This window comes from Petromyzon marinus, chromosome 80 (genome assembly GCF_048934315.1).
Source record: "Petromyzon marinus isolate PM22_M1 ecotype Great Lakes invasive population chromosome 80, UKy_Petmar_22M1.pri1.0, whole genome shotgun sequence".
Lineage (NCBI taxonomy): Eukaryota > Metazoa > Chordata > Hyperoartia > Petromyzontiformes > Petromyzontidae > Petromyzon > Petromyzon marinus.
In genome coordinates, this window is record NC_133746.1 from 6,605,179 (window position 1) to 6,624,412 (window position 19,234).

The 19,234-nt window shown below is 51.6% G+C and overlaps 1 long non-coding RNA gene across 1 annotated transcript in view; it reads left to right on the forward strand.

The window, feature by feature from the left end:
• LOC142907639 (uncharacterized) overlaps positions 1-19,234 on the forward strand; it is a 117,825-nt gene continuing 98,591 nt past the window's right edge. Inside the window, exons 1-2 of the long non-coding RNA XR_012931165.1 lie at positions 1-688; positions 1,752-2,096. This is a non-coding gene — a long non-coding RNA (uncharacterized LOC142907639). The remainder of the gene's footprint in view (positions 689-1,751; positions 2,097-19,234) is intronic.

Consider the following 19,234-nt stretch of genomic DNA (forward strand, 5'->3'; position numbering starts at 1 on the left):
CAGTACATCATCCTTTACAGTGTACAGTCCTAAACACCCTCCTATTGAAGAGCTCACAATCTACCAATTCAAAGCCAAGCTTAAAGACTAGAACATTTCAATAACCATCAAATCCAATATTTGGGCCGTTTACCTGTAAAATGCAACAGCACGTGGTGTTACACACAGAAATTCTCAACCGAGTCACCATTAAGCATACGACTGGTGTCCAGGTCAGGTTACTCAATAACCCTGCCAGCCACCTACAGGCCCGACTCAAAATCGCATACTGGTCTACACACGTGCAGTGATGTACTGCACAGCACATAGGGACCTTCACAAAACCACACTTTACTCCATTGCTGCACGAGGAAATAATTAAAAGTGTTCCATTCCTATTGTGCCACATATGCCATTAAAATGTCTTGCTTGCATGTGGCCATTTCAGCGTCAAGTTACATCGTTTTAACCATCACCAGCAAGACTACCACGACCATGACAGTTTCAAGAACGACTTATCTCCCATACTTGTTCTCCTACTGGGCCTACTTGAGAGAGACTGCGAGTGGAAACGTGGTTAAAACATTCTCGATGTACTCAAGCGTGATAACATTTACTGGCTTGGATCCTGGAAGAAACTACTCTGTGTCTGTGTGGGCTTCCGATGGGTCTGTCTCATATTGGTCAGATGTGGTAATGGACAGAACTTGTAAGTACCATTGTGGTCAACTGTTCAGACTATATTAATTTAGACATTAATGTGTGTATGCTACTTTATATCACAAGTGCATTGTGATTAATACACTGTATTACTTAATTTGGTATTGAAAACTTTTCACCACCATGTAATTCTGCCATTGCCCCTGCATTTAAAATAGACATACACGATTCACATTGGTCATGTTGACAGGCCACTATTCTCTTATGGTATAAGTAGGTCAAAAACACGTAAGGATGTGATTTGGGCTGATTTAAAGTAGACAGGCGTAATCCTTGATCCTGGTGATGATTTAATAATATTAATTTACACTGCTAAAGTGCCTTGCACCTGGAGGTCAGAAGGCACTGTACAAAACACAAACACGTGCATGCTCAACCCAATAAAATCCATCCTCAAACTTAAAAGATTCAGGAAATAGAAAATTTCCTTTAAAAATAAGTGCGTCTAAAGGAACGAATTGAATAAAGCTATGGAGCCAGCATAGTGAACGTTCAGGGGATGTGAACTCCACAGCCTGAGGGCCACACGAGAAAAGGCCTGGTTAGCCATCATCATACAGGAGAAGTTACCTCGGCAGACAACGATACACTATTTCTGTTGTACCAGGTAAGGCCCACTGAGCTATGTAGCTCTTTTTAGAAGCGGCCTGGTGATCATAAATTATAGCAAAAACGAAGTGTCTTATCAAGTGAAATTTTAGCAGCCAGATACTCTAAACGCATTACTTTTAAATCTGGAGGGAAAAACCAGAAGACCCGTAAAAGAGGAGAAGAGGTGGACTGGTAAGCACGCGCACCGAGGGTAATTGGGCCCAATGTTGGCACGCCTGTATTGCCAATGGAGTCGACAATTTTAGGCACCAACCGTGTCTCACATGCACGCACATGCTCAAAACCGAGCCCCTGCAATGTGTTAGTTTTTTGTGCCTCTGTGTTTTGAATTAAATGGATTTTATTATTGGTCATTGGTAATATCAGCAGTGAGTTACATCTTCACCAATCCTGCATCCCCTCCCCCCCAACTACCCCATTCACCAACTTTTTTCCCCCAGATCCAGCATCTGTCAGATACTTTTCATGCTTCCCGTATTCCACGGAGAATATTTCCTGCAGTTGGTCTCTCCCCGACGGTGTATGGAGCTGGCTGTACCTGCAAGTGATCAACGGCAGTGATCGTTTGCAGGCAGTAGGCATCTTCAATGACGATTTCACAGTCATAACCATTTATACTAAGAATGAAACAATTATAGAGCCTCGGGGAAATGGAAAAACAAATTTAACATTTGCTATGCTTGGACGTCTGATGCCGAACACTGAATACTTAGTCAATATCACCACCTACTCAGGAGATCTGCCCAGTCAAACTCTACAAGGAAAAGCACGGACCGACATAAGCGGTGAGTTAATCCATGTTTATTGGCACATGAGTGGTTGTGATTGTTGAGTTTTGTACCAAATGTGTGAGCAAATCAATCATAAATGTGTGCAATGTATTTTAGAGACAATCGGGTGGTCTGTTCTGGTATCAGGGAGTCCATGTCCAAGCACCCATCCACCCACAGCAACCTGTATCAGTAATTTTAATTTCTAAACCATTTAATAACTTTCTGACATTCCAGTAACAATCGTTTTGTGCGAAGTATTTTTTATAAAGAGTTCAAAGTTTTCATGGTACACACCCAACAACTTAAGTTCAGTACTGGGCCTCGCCTTACTCATCTGTACCTCAAATGACCACCTGCTTAAGTGTTTAAACATCAGAATGTGTCTTTTTCCTGCATGTCCGATTTAACGTGATTGGCTACGTACGGTGCAAAAAAAGTTCACCTTACGTACAGCACTGGAGAGGGAAAAAAGTGGCTGGTTCTGAAACTGGCCTTATCAACTCCCTTGTGAGCAGTGCCATCCTTTAAAAGGCTGCTCATTAAGAGCACTTGCCCTTACGACTGGCTGTTCAAAAACGGCTACGATGGATTTTTGTTTAAACCTCACTTGTTTGGTTGGAGCAGTGGACACCGTATTGAGGGTGCTGCGCTATGAATAGAGCGACCCCCCCCTCCCCCCATGCATTTTCTGGCTATGGCAAATATCAGTATCTGAACTGTTGCTAGTTCCTCCAACCCCTGCTTCGCTATCCCACACTGACCAGCATGGAAAAGTATGGTCAAGTAATGTCCATGCCTTCATCCAGTAGTGGATTAACAAATGGTTCTAAATTACAACAGTCTGTGCAATTGTGCTTATTTCCAAAACTTCCATGTTCATGTGGGTAGCTCCTCCACCCGTTCAATAGACGGTGAACATCACGACGGTGCAGAACCAGGTTACACTGTTAATTTGTGGCAAGTGCTTTGTATGAAATCTAGACGTGAAGTCAATGCTTCTAGGAAAACTCAGTTTAGACCATCTTACATCTTCAATATAAACCAGTCACAATTGTACAGTCTCCAGCAAACCAAATGCCATTGGATCAAGCTTAATATGCTCGTGGCTAAAGGCTTGCCAACACTGTCTTGACCACGTTTCACCACACGTGGGAGATGCGCGTTGGTGAACGGGGGTAGAGCACAGGACCGGTTCAGACATCAGTCACATGAACTGTAATCAGGAATTCAACTCTGGTAACCAGGTTCATTGAGCACTGCACTCATCAGTACGCACAAGAAAAGTGCTTGTAAAATATTGACCATTTACAATGTGCACTGTAATATGAAATTATTTCATCGAAACTCTGTTATTTATTGATTGGGCCGAGACGGTCCCAGTTCCAGAAAGACTGTTGCCAGTGTTCCGAAGCATACAAAACTGAGAAAATTGAGGAGTGGGTAAGCAGCAGGGTCAGTGTCTGAGAGAGCAGAGCGCAACTTACTGTGTGGGCCACGAAAATGGTTACGTGAGGCCATATACAAGTGGGTGCTGACAGAGGTAGAGGATAAAGCGGAAATGAGTTAGAAAAGATGACTGCTTAATGTTCCAGTGAAGGGGCTGGGGGGGGGGGGGGGAGAGTAGTTGGTTGAGTCAGGACCAGGTAGAGCAGGTGAGTGAGTCAGGACCAGGTAGAGTAAGTGGGTGAGTCAGGACCAGGTAGAGTAGGTGAGTAAGTCAGGGCCAGGTAGAGTAGGTGGGTGAGTCAGGGCCAGGTAGAGTAGGTGGGTGAGTCAGAACCAGGTTGAGTAGGTGGGTGAGTCAGGGCCAGGTTAAGTAGGTGGGTGAGTCAGAACCAGGTTGAGTAGGTGGGTGAGTCAGGGCCAGGTTGAGTAGGTGGGTGAGTCAGGGCCAGGTAGAGTAGGTGGGTGAGTCATGACCAGGTAGAGTAAGTGGGTGAGTCAGAACCAGGTTGAGTAGGTGGGTGAGTCAGGGCCAGGTAGAGTAGGTGGGTGAGTCAGAACCAGGTTGAGTAGGTGGGTGAGTCAGGGCCAGGTTAAGTAGGTGGGTGAGTCAGAACCAGGTTGAGTAGGTGGGTGAGTCAGGGCCAGGTACAGTAAGTGGATGAGTCAGGACCAGGTAGAGTAGGTGAGTGAGTCAGGGCCAGGTAGAGTAGGTGGGTGAGTCAGGGCCAGGTAGAGTAGGTGGGTGAGTCAGGACGAGGAAGAGTAGGTGGGTGAGTCAGGACGAGGTAGAGTAGGTGAATGAGTCAGGACCAGGTAGAGTAGGTGGGTGAGTCAGAACCAGGTTGAGTAGGTGGGTGAGTCAGGGCCAGGTAGAGTAAGTGGATGAGTCAGGACCAGGTAGAGTAGGTGAGTGAGTCAGGGCCAGGTAGAGTAGGTGGGTGAGTCAGGGCCAGGTAGAGTAGGTGGGTGAGTCAGGACCAGGTAAAGTAGGTGGGTGAGTCAGGACAAGGTAGATTATGTGAGTGAGTCAGGACCAGGTGGAGTAGGCGGGTGAGTCAGGACCAGGTAGAGTAGGTGGGTGAGTCAGGATCAGGTAGATTAGGTGGGTGAGTCAGGACCAGGTCGAGGTGGGTGAGTCATGACCAGGCAGAGTAGGTGGGTGAGTTAGGACCAGGTAGAGTTGGTGAGTGAGTCAGGACCATGTAGAGTAGGTGGGTGAGTCAGAACCAGGTAGAGTAGTTGGGTGAATCAGGACCAGGTAGAGTAGGTGGGTGAGTCAGGACCAGGTAGAGTAGGTGAGTGAGTCAGGACCAGGTAGAGTAGGTGGGTGAATCAGTACCAGGTAGAGTACGTAGGTGAATCAGGACCAGGTAGAGTAGGTGGGTGGGACAGGACCAGGTAGAGCAGGTGGGTGAGTCATGACCAGGTAGAGTAGGTGGGTGAGTTAGGACCAGGTGGAGTAGGTGGGTGAGTCAGGACCAAGTAGAATAGGTGGGTGAATCAGGACCAGGTAGAATAGGTGGGTGAGACATGACCAGGTAGAGTAGGTGGCTGAATCAGGACCACATAGAGTAGGTGGGTGAATCAGGACCAGGTAGAGTAGGTGAATGAGTCAGGACCAGGTAGAGTAGGTGGGTGAGTCAGAACCAGGTTGAGTAGGTGGGTGAGTCAGGACCAGGTAGAGTAGGTGAGTGAGTCAGGGCCAGGTAGAGTAGGTGGGTGAGTCAGGGCCAGGTAGAGTAGGTGCGTGAGTCAGGACGAGGAAGAGTAGGTGGGTGAGTCAGGACGAGGTAGAGTAGGTGAATGAGTCAGGACCAGGTAGAGTAGGTGGGTGAGTCAGAACCAGGTTGAGTAGGTGGGTGAGTCAGGGCCAGGTAGAGTAAGTGGATGAGTCAGGACCAGGTAGAGTAGGTGAGTGAGTCAGGGCCAGGTAGAGTAGGTGGGTGAGTCAGGGCCAGGTAGATTAGGTGGGTGAGTCAGGACCAGGTAAAGTAGGTGGGTGAGTCAGGACGAGGTAGAGTATGTGAGTGAGTCAGGACCAGGTAGAGTAGGCGGGTGAGTCAGGGCCAGGTAGAGGAAGTGGGTGAGTCAGGACCAGGCAGAGTAGGTGAGTGAGTCAGGACCAGGTAGAGTAGGTGGGTGAGTCAGGATCAGGTAGATTAGGTGGGTGAGTCAGGACCAGGTCGAGGTGGGTGAGTCATGACCAGGCAGAGTAGGTGGGTGAGTTACGACCAGGTAGAGTTGGTGAGTGAGTCAGGACAATGTAGAGTAGGTGGGTGAGTCAGAACCAGGTAGAGTAGTTGGGTGAATCAGGACCAGGTAGAGTAGGTGGGTGAGTCAGGACCAGGTAGAGTAGGTGAGTGAGTCAGGACCAGGTAGAGTAGGTGGGTGAATCAGTACCAGGTAGAGTACATGGTTGAGTCAGGACCAGGTAGAGTAGGTGGTTGAGTCAGGATCAGGGAGAGTAGGTGGGTGAGTTAGGACCAGGGAGAGTAGGTGAGTGAGTCAGGGCCAGGTAGAGTAGGTGGGTGAGTCAGGGCCAGGTAGAGTAGGTGGGTGAGTCAGGACGAGGAAGAGTAGGTGGGTGAGTCAGGACGAGGTAGAGTAGGTGAATGAGTCAGGACCAGGTAGAGTAGGTGGGTGAGTCAGAACCAGGTTGAGTAGGTGGGTGAGTCAGGGCCAGGTAGAGTAAGTGGATGAGTCAGGACCAGGTAGAGTAGGTGAGTGAGTCAGGGCCAGGTAGAGTAGGTGGGTGAGTCAGGGCCAGGTAGATTAGGTGGGTGAGTCAGGACCAGGTAAAGTAGGTGGGTGAGTCAGGACGAGGTAGAGTATGTGAGTGAGTCGGGACCAGGTAGAGTAGGCGGGTGAGTCAGGGCCAGGTAGAGGAAGTGGGTGAGTCAGGACCAGGCAGAGTAGGTGAGTGAGTCAGGACCAGGTAGAGTAGGTGGGTGAGTCAGGATCAGGTAGATTAGGTGGGTGAGTCAGGACCAGGTCGAGGTGGGTGAGTCATGACCAGGCAGAGTAGGTGGGTGAGTTACGACCAGGTAGAGTTGGTGAGTGAGTCAGGACAATGTAGAGTAGGTGGGTGAGTCAGAACCAGGTAGAGTAGTTGGGTGAATCAGGACCAGGTAGAGTAGGTGGGTGAGTCAGGACCAGGTAGAGTAGGTGAGTGAGTCAGGACCAGGTAGAGTAGGTGGGTGAATCAGTACCAGGTAGAGTACATGGTTGAGTCAGGACCAGGTAGAGTAGGTGGTTGAGTCAGGATCAGGGAGAGTAGGTGGGTGAGTTAGGACCAGGGAGAGTAGGTGAGTGAGTCAGGACCAGGTAGAGTAGTTGGGTGAGTCAGGACCAGGTAGAGTACGTAGGTGAATCAGGACCAGGTAGAGTAGGTGGGTGGGACAGGACCAGGTAGAGCAGGTGGGTGAGTCATGACCAGGTAGAGTAGGTGGGTGAGTCAGGACCAGGTGGAGTAGGTGGGTGAGTCAGGACCAAGTAGAATAGGTGGGTGAATCAGGACCAGGTAGAGTAGGTGGGTGAGACATGACCAGGTAGAGTAGGTGGCTGAATCAGGACCACATAGAGTAGGTGGGTGAATCAGGACCAGGTAGAGTAGGTGGTTGAGTCAGGACCAGGAAGAGTAGGTGGGTGAATCAGAACCAGGTAGAGTAGATGGGTGAGTCAGGACCAGGTAGAGTAGGTGGGTGAGTTAGGACCAGGTAGAGTTGGTGAGTGAGTCAGGACCATGTAGAGTAGGTGGGTGAGTCAGAACCAGGTAGAGTAGTTGGGTGAATCAGGACCAGGTAGAGTAGGTGGGTGAGTCAGGACCAGGTAGAGTAGGTGAGTGAGTCAGGACCAGGTAGAGTAGGTGGGTGAATCAGTACAAGGAAGAGTACATGGTTGAGTCAGGACCAGGTAGAGTAGGTGGTTGAGTCAGGATCAGGGAGAGTAGGTGGGTGAGTTAGGACCAGGGAGAGTAGGTGAGTGAGTCAGGACCAGGTAGAGTAGTTGGGTGAGTCAGGACCAGGTAGAGTACGTAGGTGAATCAGGACCAGGTAGAGTAGGTAGGTGGGACAGGACCAGGTAGAGCAGGTGGGTGAGTCATGACCAGGTAGAGTAGGTGGGTGAGTCAGGACCAGGTGGATTAGGTGGGTGAGTCAGGACCAAGTAGAATAGGTGGGTGAATCAGGACCAGGTAGAGTAGGTGGGTGAGACATGACCAGGTAGAGTAGGTGGCTGAATCAGGACCACATAGAGTAGGTGGGTGAATCAGGACCAGGTAGAGTAGGTGGTTGAGTCAGGACCAGGAAGAGTAGGTGGGTGAATCAGAACCAGGTAGAGTAGATGGGTGAGTCAGGAACAGGTAGAGTAGGTGGGTGAGTCAGGACCAGGTAGAGTAGGTAAGTGAGTCAGGATCAGGTAGAGTAGGTGGGTGAATCAGTACCAGGTAGAGTAGTTGGTTGAGTCAGGACCAGGTAAAGTAGGTGGTTGAGTCAGGATAAGGGAGAGTAGGTGGGTGAGTCAGGACCAGGGAGATTAGGTGAGTGAGTCAGTACCAGGTAGAGTAGGTGGGTGAGACATGACCAGGTAGAGTAGGTGGCTGAATCAGGACCACATAGAGTAGGTGGGTGAATCAGGACCAGGTAGAGTAGGTGAATGAGTCAGGACCTTGTAGAGTAGGTGGGTGAGTCAGAACCAGGTTGAGTAGGTGGGTGAGTCAGGGCCAGGTGGAGTAAGTGGATGAGTCAGGACCAGGTAGAGTAGGTGAGTGAGTCAGGGCCAGGTAGAGTAGGTGGGTGAATCAGTACCAGGTAGAGTACGTAGGTGAATCAGGACCAGGTAGAGTAGGTGGGTGGGACAGGACCAGGTAGAGCAGGTGGGTGAGTCATGACCAGGTAGAGTAGGTGGGTGAGTTAGGACCAGGTGGAGTAGGTGGGTGAGTCAGGACCAAGTAGAATAGGTGGGTGAATCAGGACCAGGTAGAATAGGTGGGTGAGACATGACCAGGTAGAGTAGGTGGCTGAATCAGGACCACATAGAGTAGGTGGGTGAATCAGGACCAGGTAGAGTAGGTGAATGAGTCAGGACCAGGTAGAGTAGGTGGGTGAGTCAGAACCAGGTTGAGTAGGTGGGTGAGTCAGGACCAGGTAGAGTAGGTGAGTGAGTCAGGGCCAGGTAGAGTAGGTGGGTGAGTCAGGGCCAGGTAGAGTAGGTGGGTGAGTCAGGACGAGGAAGAGTAGGTGGGTGAGTCAGGACGAGGTAGAGTAGGTGAATGAGTCAGGACCAGGTAGAGTAGGTGGGTGAGTCAGAACCAGGTTGAGTAGGTGGGTGAGTCAGGGCCAGGTAGAGTAAGTGGATGAGTTAGGACCAGGGAGAGTAGGTGAGTGAGTCAGGACCAGGTAGAGTAGTTGGGTGAGTCAGGACCAGGTGGATTAGGTGGGTGAGTCAGGACCAAGTAGAATAGGTGGGTGAATCAGGACCAGGTAGAGTAGGTGGGTGAGACATGACCAGGTAGAGTAGGTGGCTGAATCAGGACCACATAGAGTAGGTGGGTGAATCAGGACCAGGTAGAGTAGGTGGTTGAGTCAGGACCAGGAAGAGTAGGTGGGTGAATCAGAACCAGGTAGAGTAGATGGGTGAGTCAGGAACAGGTAGAGTAGGTGGGTGAGTCAGGACCAGGTAGAGTAGGTAAGTGAGTCAGGATCAGGTAGAGTAGGTGGGTGAATCAGTACCAGGTAGAGTAGTTGGTTGAGTCAGGACCAGGTAAAGTAGGTGGTTGAGTCAGGATAAGGGAGAGTAGGTGGGTGAGTCAGGACCAGGGAGATTAGGTGAGTGAGTCAGTACCAGGTAGAGTAGGTGGGTGAGACATGACCAGGTAGAGTAGGTGGCTGAATCAGGACCACATAGAGTAGGTGGGTGAATCAGGACCAGGTAGAGTAGGTGAATGAGTCAGGACCTTGTAGAGTAGGTGGGTGAGTCAGAACCAGGTTGAGTAGGTGGGTGAGTCAGGGCCAGGTGGAGTAAGTGGATGAGTCAGGACCAGGTAGAGTAGGTGAGTGAGTCAGGGCCAGGTAGAGTAGGTGGGTGAATCAGTACCAGGTAGAGTACGTAGGTGAATCAGGACCAGGTAGAGTAGGTGGGTGGGACAGGACCAGGTAGAGCAGGTGGGTGAGTCATGACCAGGTAGAGTAGGTGGGTGAGTTAGGACCAGGTGGAGTAGGTGGGTGAGTCAGGACCAAGTAGAATAGGTGGGTGAATCAGGACCAGGTAGAATAGGTGGGTGAGACATGACCAGGTAGAGTAGGTGGCTGAATCAGGACCACATAGAGTAGGTGGGTGAATCAGGACCAGGTAGAGTAGGTGAATGAGTCAGGACCAGGTAGAGTAGGTGGGTGAGTCAGAACCAGGTTGAGTAGGTGGGTGAGTCAGGACCAGGTAGAGTAGGTGAGTGAGTCAGGGCCAGGTAGAGTAGGTGGGTGAGTCAGGGCCAGGTAGAGTAGGTGGGTGAGTCAGGACGAGGAAGAGTAGGTGGGTGAGTCAGGACGAGGTAGAGTAGGTGAATGAGTCAGGACCAGGTAGAGTAGGTGGGTGAGTCAGAACCAGGTTGAGTAGGTGGGTGAGTCAGGGCCAGGTAGAGTAAGTGGATGAGTCAGGACCAGGTAGAGTAGGTGAGTGAGTCAGGGCCAGGTAGAGTAGGTGGGTGAGTCAGGGCCAGGTAGATTAGGTGGGTGAGTCAGGACCAGGTAAAGTAGGTGGGTGAGTCAGGACGAGGTAGAGTATGTGAGTGAGTCAGGACCAGGTAGAGTAGGCGGGTGAGTCAGGGCCAGGTAGAGGAAGTGGGTGAGTCAGGACCAGGCAGAGTAGGTGAGTGAGTCAGGACCAGGTAGAGTAGGTGGGTGAGTCAGGATCAGGTAGATTAGGTGGGTGAGTCAGGACCAGGTCGAGGTGGGTGAGTCATGACCAGGCAGAGTAGTTGGGTGAGTTACGACCAGGTAGAGTTGGTGAGTGAGTCAGGACAATGTAGAGTAGGTGGGTGAGTCAGAACCAGGTAGAGTAGTTGGGTGAATCAGGACCAGGTAGAGTAGGTGGGTGAGTCAGGACCAGGTAGAGTAGGTGAGTGAGTCAGGACCAGGTAGAGTAGGTGGGTGAATCAGTACCAGGTAGAGTACATGGTTGAGTCAGGACCAGGTAGAGTAGGTGGTTGAGTCAGGATCAGGGAGAGTAGGTGGGTGAGTTAGGACCAGGGAGAGTAGGTGAGTGAGTCAGGACCAGGTAGAGTAGTTGGGTGAGTCAGGACCAGGTAGAGTACGTAGGTGAATCAGGACCAGGTAGAGTAGGTGGGTGGGACAGGACCAGGTAGAGCAGGTGGGTGAGTCATGACCAGGTAGAGTAGGTGGGTGAGTCAGGACCAGGTGGAGTAGGTGGGTGAGTCAGGACCAAGTAGAATAGGTGGGTGAATCAGGACCAGGTAGAGTAGGTGGGTGAGACATGACCAGGTAGAGTAGGTGGCTGAATCAGGACCACATAGAGTAGGTGGGTGAATCAGGACCAGGTAGAGTAGGTGGTTGAGTCAGGACCAGGAAGAGTAGGTGGGTGAATCAGAACCAGGTAGAGTAGATGGGTGAGTCAGGACCAGGTAGAGTAGGTGGGTGAGTTAGGACCAGGTAGAGTTGGTGAGTGAGTCAGGACCATGTAGAGTAGGTGGGTGAGTCAGAACCAGGTAGAGTAGTTGGGTGAATCAGGACCAGGTAGAGTAGGTGGGTGAGTCAGGACCAGGTAGAGTAGGTGAGTGAGTCAGGACCAGGTAGAGTAGGTGGGTGAATCAGTACAAGGAAGAGTACATGGTTGAGTCAGGACCAGGTAGAGTAGGTGGTTGAGTCAGGATCAGGGAGAGTAGGTGGGTGAGTTAGGACCAGGGAGAGTAGGTGAGTGAGTCAGGACCAGGTAGAGTAGTTGGGTGAGTCAGGACCAGGTAGAGTACGTAGGTGAATCAGGACCAGGTAGAGTAGGTGGGTGGGACAGGACCAGGTAGAGCAGGTGGGTGAGTCATGACCAGGTAGAGTAGGTGGGTGAGTCAGGACCAGGTGGATTAGGTGGGTGAGTCAGGACCAAGTAGAATAGGTGGGTGAATCAGGACCAGGTAGAATAGGTGGGTGAGACATGACCAGGTAGAGTAGGTGGCTGAATCAGGACCACATAGAGTAGGTGGGTGAATCAGGACCAGGTAGAGTAGGTGGTTGAGTCAGGACCAGGAAGAGTAGGTGGGTGAATCAGAACCAGGTAGAGTAGATGGGTGAGTCAGGAACAGGTAGAGTAGGTGGGTGAGTCAGGACCAGGTAGAGTAGGTAAGTGAGTCAGGATCAGGTAGAGTAGGTGGGTGAATCAGTACCAGGTAGAGTAGTTGGTTGAGTCAGGACCAGGTAGAGTAGGTGGTTGAGTCAGGATAAGGGAGAGTAGGTGGGTGAGTCAGGACCAGGGAGATTAGGTGAGTGAGTCAGTACCAGGTAGAGTAGGTGGGTGAGACATGACCAGGTAGAGTAGGTGGCTGAATCAGGACCACATAGAGTAGGTGGGTGAATCAGGACCAGGTAGAGTAGGTGAATGAGTCAGGACCTTGTAGAGTAGGTGGGTGAGTCAGAACCAGGTTGAGTAGGTGGGTGAGTCAGGGCCAGGTGGAGTAAGTGGATGAGTCAGGACCAGGTAGAGTAGGTGAGTGAGTCAGGGCCAGGTAGAGTAGGTGGGTGAGTCAGGGCCAGGTAGAGTAGGTGGGTGAGTCAGGACGAGAAAGAGTAGGTGGGTGAGTCAGGACGAGGTAGAGTAGGTGAATGAGTCAGGACCAGGTAGAGTAGGTGGGTGAGTCAGAACCAGGTAGAGTAGTTGGATGAATCAGGACCAGGTAGAGTAGGTGGGTGAGTCAGGACCAGGTAGAGTAGGTGAGTGAGTCAGGACCAGGTAGAGTAGGTGGGTGAATCAGTACCAGGAAGAGTACATGGTTGAGTCAGGACCAGGTAGAGTAGGTGGTTGAGTCAGGATCAGGGAGAGTAGGTGGGTGAGTTAGGACCAGGGAGAGTAGGTGAGTGAGTCAGGACCAGGTAGAGTAGTTGGGTGAGTCAGGACCAGGTAGAGTACGTAGGTGAATCAGGACCAGGTAGAGTAGGTGGGTGGGACAGGACCAGGTAGAGCAGGTGGGTGAGTCATGACCAGGTAGAGTAGGTGGGTGAGTCAGGACCAGGTGGAGTAGGTGGGTGAGTCAGGACCAAGTAGAATAGGTGGGTGAATCAGGACCAGGTAGAGTAGGTGGGTGAGACATGACCAGGTAGAGTAGGTGGCTGAATCAGGACCACATAGAGTAGGTGGGTGAATCAGGACCAGGTAGAGTAGGTGGTTGAGTCAGGACCAGGAAGAGTAGGTGGGTGAATCAGAACCAGGTAGAGTAGATGGGTGAGTCAGGACCAGGTAGAGTAGGTGGGTGAGTTAGGACCAGGTAGAGTTGGTGAGTGAGTCAGGACCATGTAGAGTAGGTGGGTGAGTCAGAACCAGGTAGAGTAGTTGGGTGAATCAGGACCAGGTAGAGTAGGTGGGTGAGTCAGGACCAGGTAGAGTAGGTGAGTGAGTCAGGACCAGGTAGAGTAGGTGGGTGAATCAGTACCAGGAAGAGTACATGGTTGAGTCAGGACCAGGTAGAGTAGGTGGTTGAGTCAGGATCAGGGAGAGTAGGTGGGTGAGTTAGGACCAGGGAGAGTAGGTGAGTGAGTCAGGACCAGGTAGAGTAGTTGGGTGAGTCAGGACCAGGTAGAGTACGTAGGTGAATCAGGACCAGGTAGAGTAGGTGGGTGGGACAGGACCAGGTAGAGCAGGTGGGTGAGTCATGACCAGGTAGAGTAGGTGGGTGAGTCAGGACCAGGTGGATTAGGTGGGTGAGTCAGGACCAAGTAGAATAGGTGGGTGAATCAGGACCAGGTAGAGTAGGTGGGTGAGACATGACCAGGTAGAGTAGGTGGTTGAATCAGGACCACATAGAGTAGGTGGGTGAATCAGGACCAGGTAGAGTAGGTGGTTGAGTCAGGACCAGGAAGAGTAGGTGGGTGAATCAGAACCAGGTAGAGTAGATGGGTGAGTCAGGAACAGGTAGAGTAGGTGGGTGAGTCAGGACCAGGTAGAGTAGGTAAGTGAGTGAGGATCAGGTAGAGTAGGTGGGTGAATCAGTACCAGGTAGAGTAGTTGGTTGAGTCAGGACCAGGTAGAGTAGGTGGTTGAGTCAGGATAAGGGAGAGTAGGTGGGTGAGTCAGGACCAGGGAGAGTACGTAGGTGAATCAGGACCAGGTAGAGTAGGTGGGTGGGACAGGACCAGGTAGAGCAGGTGGGTGAGTCATGACCAGGTAGAGTAGGTGGGTGAGTCAGGACCAGGTGGATTAGGTGGGTGAGTCAGGACCAAGTAGAATAGGTGGGTGAATCAGGACCTGGTAGAGTAGGTGGGTGAGACATGACCAGGTAGAGTAGGTGGCTGAATCAGGACCACATAGAGTAGGTGGGTGAATCAGGACCAGGTAGAGTAGGTGGTTGAGTCAGGACCAGGAAGAGTAGGTGGGTGAATCAGAACCAGGTAGAGTAGATGGGTGAGTCAGGAACAGGTAGAGTAGGTGGGTGAGTTAGGACCAGGTAGAGTTGGTGAGTGAGTCAGGACCATGTAGAGTAGGTGGGTGAGTCAGAACCAGGTAGAGTAGTTGGGTGAATCAGGACCAGGTAGAGTAGGTGGGTGAGTCAGGACCAGGTAGAGTAGGTGAGTGAGTCAGGACCAGGTAGAGTAGGTGGGTGAATCAGTACAAGGAAGAGTACATGGTTGAGTCAGGACCAGGTAGAGTAGGTGGTTGAGTCAGGATCAGGGAGAGTAGGTGGGTGAGTTAGGACCAGGGAGAGTAGGTGAGTGAGTCAGGACCAGGTAGAGTAGTTGGGTGAGTCAGGACCAGGTAGAGTACGTAGGTGAATCAGGACCAGGTAGAGTAGGTGGGTGGGACAGGACCAGGTAGAGCAGGTGGGTGAGTCATGACCAGGTAGAGTAGGTGGGTGAGTCAGGACCAGGTGGATTAGGTGGGTGAGTCAGGACCAAGTAGAATAGGTGGGTGAATCAGGACCAGGTAGAATAGGTGGGTGAGACATGACCAGGTAGAGTAGGTGGCTGAATCAGGACCACATAGAGTAGGTGGGTGAATCAGGACCAGGTAGAGTAGGTGGTTGAGTCAGGACCAGGAAGAGTAGGTGGGTGAATCAGAACCAGGTAGAGTAGATGGGTGAGTCAGGAACAGGTAGAGTAGGTGGGTGAGTCAGGACCAGGTAGAGTAGGTAAGTGAGTCAGGATCAGGTAGAGTAGGTGGGTGAATCAGTACCAGGTAGAGTAGTTGGTTGAGTCAGGACCAGGTAGAGTAGGTGGTTGAGTCAGGATAAGGGAGAGTAGGTGGGTGAGTCAGGACCAGGGAGATTAGGTGAGTGAGTCAGTACCAGGTAGAGTAGGTGGGTGAGACATGACCAGGTAGAGTAGGTGGCTGAATCAGGACCACATAGAGTAGGTGGGTGAATCAGGACCAGGTAGAGTAGGTGAATGAGTCAGGACCTTGTAGAGTAGGTGGGTGAGTCAGAACCAGGTTGAGTAGGTGGGTGAGTCAGGGCCAGGTGGAGTAAGTGGATGAGTCAGGACCAGGTAGAGTAGGTGAGTGAGTCAGGGCCAGGTAGAGTAGGTGGGTGAGTCAGGGCCAGGTAGAGTAGGTGGGTGAGTCAGGACGAGAAAGAGTAGGTGGGTGAGTCAGGACGAGGTAGAGTAGGTGAATGAGTCAGGACCAGGTAGAGTAGGTGGGTGAGTCAGAACCAGGTAGAGTAGTTGGATGAATCAGGACCAGGTAGAGTAGGTGGGTGAGTCAGGACCAGGTAGAGTAGGTGAGTGAGTCAGGACCAGGTAGAGTAGGTGGGTGAATCAGTACCAGGAAGAGTACATGGTTGAGTCAGGACCAGGTAGAGTAGGTGGTTGAGTCAGGATCAGGGAGAGTAGGTGGGTGAGTTAGGACCAGGGAGAGTAGGTGAGTGAGTCAGGACCAGGTAGAGTAGTTGGGTGAGTCAGGACCAGGTAGAGTACGTAGGTGAATCAGGACCAGGTAGAGTAGGTGGGTGGGACAGGACCAGGTAGAGCAGGTGGGTGAGTCATGACCAGGTAGAGTAGGTGGGTGAGTCAGGACCAGGTGGAGTAGGTGGGTGAGTCAGGACCAAGTAGAATAGGTGGGTGAATCAGGACCAGGTAGAGTAGGTGGGTGAGACATGACCAGGTAGAGTAGGTGGCTGAATCAGGACCACATAGAGTAGGTGGGTGAATCAGGACCAGGTAGAGTAGGTGGTTGAGTCAGGACCAGGAAGAGTAGGTGGGTGAATCAGAACCAGGTAGAGTAGATGGGTGAGTCAGGACCAGGTAGAGTAGGTGGGTGAGTTAGGACCAGGTAGAGTTGGTGAGTGAGTCAGGACCATGTAGAGTAGGTGGGTGAGTCAGAACCAGGTAGAGTAGTTGGGTGAATCAGGACCAGGTAGAGTAGGTGGGTGAGTCAGGACCAGGTAGAGTAGGTGAGTGAGTCAGGACCAGGTAGAGTAGGTGGGTGAATCAGTACCAGGAAGAGTACATGGTTGAGTCAGGACCAGGTAGAGTAGGTGGTTGAGTCAGGATCAGGGAGAGTAGGTGGGTGAGTTAGGACCAGGGAGAGTAGGTGAGTGAGTCAGGACCAGGTAGAGTAGTTGGGTGAGTCAGGACCAGGTAGAGTACGTAGGTGAATCAGGACCAGGTAGAGTAGGTGGGTGGGACAGGACCAGGTAGAGCAGGTGGGTGAGTCATGACCAGGTAGAGTAGGTGGGTGAGTCAGGACCAGGTGGAGTAGGTGGGTGAGTCAGGACCAAGTAGAATAGGTGGGTGAATCAGGACCAGGTAGAGTAGGTGGGTGAGACATGACCAGGTAGAGTAGGTGGCTGAATCAGGACCACATAGAGTAGGTGGGTGAATCAGGACCAGGTAGAGTAGGTGGTTGAGTCAGGACCAGGAAGAGTAGGTGGGTGAATCAGAACCAGGTAGAGTAGATGGGTGAGTCAGGACCAGGTAGAGTAGGTGGGTGAGTTAGGACCAGGTAGAGTTGGTGAGTGAGTCAGGACCATGTAGAGTAGGTGGGTGAGTCAGAACCAGGTAGAGTAGTTGGGTGAATCAGGACCAGGTAGAGTAGGTGGGTGAGTCAGGACCAGGTAGAGTAGGTGAGTGAGTCAGGACCAGGTAGAGTAGGTGGGTGAATCAGTACCAGGAAGAGTACATGGTTGAGTCAGGACCAGGTAGAGTAGGTGGTTGAGTCAGGATCAGGGAGAGTAGGTGGGTGAGTTAGGACCAGGGAGAGTAGGTGAGTGAGTCAGGACCAGGTAGAGTAGTTGGGTGAGTCAGGACCAGGTAGAGTACGTAGGTGAATCAGGACCAGGTAGAGTAGGTGGGTGGGACAGGACCAGGTAGAGCAGGTGGGTGAGTCATGACCAGGTAGAGTAGGTGGGTGAGTCAGGACCAGGTGGATTAGGTGGGTGAGTCAGGACCAAGTAGAATAGGTGGGTGAATCAGGACCAGGTAGAGTAGGTGGGTGAGACATGACCAGGTAGAGTAGGTGGTTGAATCAGGACCACATAGAGTAGGTGGGTGAATCAGGACCAGGTAGAGTAGGTGGTTGAGTCAGGACCAGGAAGAGTAGGTGGGTGAATCAGAACCAGGTAGAGTAGATGGGTGAGTCAGGAACAGGTAGAGTAGGTGGGTGAGTCAGGACCAGGTAGAGTAGGTAAGTGAGTGAGGATCAGGTAGAGTAGGTGGGTGAATCAGTACCAGGTAGAGTAGTTGGTTGAGTCAGGACCAGGTAGAGTAGGTGGTTGAGTCAGGATAAGGGAGAGTAGGTGGGTGAGTCAGGACCAGGGAGAGTACGTAGGTGAATCAGGACCAGGTAGAGTAGGTGGGTGGGACAGGACCAGGTAGAGCAGGTGGGTGAGTCATGACCAGGTAGAGTAGGTGGGTGAGTCAGGACCAGGTGGATTAGGTGGGTGAGTCAGGACCAAGTAGAATAGGTGGGTGAATCAGGACCTGGTAGAGTAGGTGGGTGAGACATGACCAGGTAGAGTAGGTGGCTGAATCAGGACCACATAGAGTAGGTGGGTGAATCAGGACCAGGTAGAGTAGGTGGTTGAGTCAGGACCAGGAAGAGTAGGTGGGTGAATCAGAACCAGGTAGAGTAGATGGGTGAGTCAGGAACAGGTAGAGTAGGTGGGTGAGTCAGGACCAGGTAGAGTAGGTAAGTGAGTCAGGATCAGGTAGAGTAGGTGGGTGAATCAGTACCAGGTAGAGTAGTTGGTTGAGTCAGGACCAGGTAGAGTAGGTGGTTGAGTCAGGATAAGGGAGAGTAGATGGGTGAGTCAGGACCAGGGAGATTAGGTGAGTGAGTCAGTACCAGGTAGAGTAGGTGGGTGAGACAGGACCAGGTAGAGCAGGTGGGTGAGTCATGACCAGGTAGAGTAGGTGGGTGAGTCAGGACCAGGTGGATTAGGTGGGTGAGTCAGGACCAAGTAGAATAGGTGGGTGAATCAGGACCTGGTAGAGTAGGTGGGTGAGACATGACCAGGTAGAGTAGGTGGCTGAATCATGACCAGGTAGAGTAAGTGGGTGAGTCAGGACCAGGTGGAGTAGGTGGGTGAGTCAGGACCAGGTAGAGTAGGTGAGTGAGTCAAGACCAGGTAGAGTTGGTGAATGAGTCAGGACCATGTAGAGTAGGTGGGTGAGTCAGGACCAGGTAGAGTAGGTGAGTGAGGCAGGACCAGGTAGAGTAGCTGGGTGAATCAGGACCGGTAGAGGAGGTGGGTGAGTCAGGACCAGGTAGAGTAGGTGGGTGAATCGGGACCAGGTAGAGAAGGTGGGTGAATCAGGACCAGGTAGAGTAGGTGGTTGAGTCAGGACCAGGTAGAGTAGGTGGGTGAATCAGGACCAGGTAAAGTAGGTGGGTGAGTCAGGACCAGGTAGAGTAAGTGGGTGAATCAGGACCAGGTAGAGTAGATGGGTGAATCAGTACCAGGTAGAGTAGGTGGTTGAGTCAGGACCAGGTAGAGTAGGTGGGTTAATCAGGACCAGGTAGAGTAGGTGGGTGAGTCAGGACCAGGTAGAATAGGTGGTTGAGTCAGGACCAGGTAGAGTAGGTGGGTGAATCAGGACCAGGAAGAGTAGGTGGGTGAGTCAGGACCAGGGAGAGAAGGTGAGTGAGTCAGGACCAGGTAGAGTAGGTGGGTGAGTCAGGACCAGGTAAAGTAGGTGGGTGGGACAGGACCAGGTAGAGCAGGTGGGTGAGTCATGACCAGGTAGAGTAGGTGGGTGAGTCAGGACCAGGTAGAGTAGGTGGGTGAATAAGGACCAGGTAGAGTAGGTGGGTGAGTCAGGACAAGGGAGCGTAGGTGGGTGATTCACGACCAGGTAGAGTAGGTGAGTGAGTCAGGATCATGTAGAGTAGGTGGGTGAATCAGTATCAGGTGGAGTAGGTGGGTGAATCAGGACCAGGTAGAGTAGGTGGTTGAGCCAGGACCAGATAGAGTAGGTGGGTGAATCAGGACCAGGTAAAGTAGGTGGGTGAGTCAGGACCAGGTAGAGTAAGTGGGTGAATCAGGACCAGGTAGAGTA